Source organism: Pyrus communis, chromosome 16, assembly GCF_041283825.1.
Source record: "Pyrus communis isolate YQ-2024b chromosome 16, ASM4128382v1, whole genome shotgun sequence".
NCBI classification, from domain to species: Eukaryota; Viridiplantae; Streptophyta; class Magnoliopsida; order Rosales; family Rosaceae; genus Pyrus; species Pyrus communis.
Window position 1 is genome coordinate 26,598,214 of NC_142580.1, and position 1,691 is coordinate 26,599,904.

At 39.0% G+C, this 1,691-nt stretch overlaps 1 pseudogene; it reads left to right on the forward strand.

Annotated features, from left to right (window-relative positions):
• The first annotated feature begins 682 nt into the window (after positions 1-682).
• LOC148690207 (uncharacterized) lies at positions 683-1,232 on the forward strand (annotated as a pseudogene).
• Positions 1,233-1,691: the final 459 nt, after the last annotated feature.

The window sequence follows — 1,691 nt, forward strand, 5'->3', positions numbered from 1 at the left end:
TTCTCTTGTTAATATGATTACCTTGAATGTTATTTGGAACGACTTCCTAAATCTCATTCATACAAAGACTAAGGACCTAACCACAAGACAACTATGATGTCTCAAGTTAAATGACTACTTTGCATTATCCCAACCATGAGTTTTCATGTCACATGAGTATGAGAGCTCATCGTTGATTGTGTCAGTGGACTCAGTCTCTATTAAGTACCTACATACTTGTCTTGGTGTCATTCGCACCAATGACTTGAGACTAGCCACTTTCTTGAGAAATAAGACATATTGCCCTTGAGTGCAAAGGTAGAAGGGAGCATGACTGTAAGACCCACCCGTCGAGCAGGGATGAAAGTCAACATGTCTTGATCTATCTGGATGGTCAATGCCCAATTGGCAATCCTATGACCAGGAACGTTTAGGATATGTCTAAGAAAGAGAATGGTCTCATGAATCTAAATTATTTAGATCACATTGAAAGAGAATGGTTTCATGAATCTAGCTTATTCAGATCACATTCTCCTAATTACATATTCCTTGGACTCATCATTTAAGTTTACAATATTTAATGAGACGAGTTTAAACAAGAATTGTTACCCTTACATTAAACTAGTTTAGTTTAAAACAAGAATCTCCCTCGATTCCATCTGAAGCTGCTTCTTCCGCTATTGCCTCTGAAGGTGTTGGGGTAATGCCCCCACCTCTAGCATCCATTCTTGCAACAGCCTCTTTGCTCGAGCTTGTTAGAGAGCTCGAGCAAATCAGGACTAAGTTAAGGTCTCCGAACCCCAACTTCTCCAAAATGCGCGCCAAGTCTTTAGGGATTGGATGAGGAGAGATTTCACAGCTTTCTTCAGCCTCAAGGCTCTCTAAGATGCTGAGAAGGCTTTGATTGAGCTCTACAAGGCTCAGTTAATGTAGAAGGTCCAGTACGAGTCCTTTCTTAATTTTTTTGAGAACCTGCGAGCGCTGAGGATCAACATCAACGGGCAGAGCAGGCATCCAACAGAGTGAAGTGTTATAAAGAAAAACACACTTGGACTTCAGCCACACTTCAACAACTGGTAAAGGAGGGATCAACCATGGAAGATAGGATTGTGGTGGTAGAGTCTGAAATTCAAAAGTTGGAGGATCAGCTTTCTACTTTGAAGGCTGAGAAGATGACCCTAGCAAGTTAACTTTACAAGAAAATAGAAGAAGTGAAAAAGGTGAACCAGGAAGTTGAAGACTTTAAAGCCTAACTACCTAACACTAACATGCACTTAAAGGAACCTGGCAAGATTTTTATAATCATGTAAACATATCATTCTAGAATAGCTGCTCTGGCAAGAGATGTAAAGTTATTGAGCTAAAATTTTGTAATTTCCATTCTTGATGAAATGAAATAACTTCCTTCTTCATATCAACTTGTCTTTTTGTTCTTTGAAGCTTAACTGTGGTAAATGCATGAACTCACTTTAGCTTTCCTCAAAAGGTTTAAACCTCTTCAATATAGCAGTCTTTAATATCCCATAGAGTTAGGCGATATCTTTTAAAAAAACTTAGCATTGACTGGATGCCTTTGCAAATTTCTTTCTCAATCTACCAAGTAATACCTTTATCTAACACTTGGTTGATAATGAAAGGACCTTCCCAAGTAGGGCTCCATTTCCCAAAACCTCTAACTTGAGCTCCTAAGGGTAGAATTGCCTTCCATACTA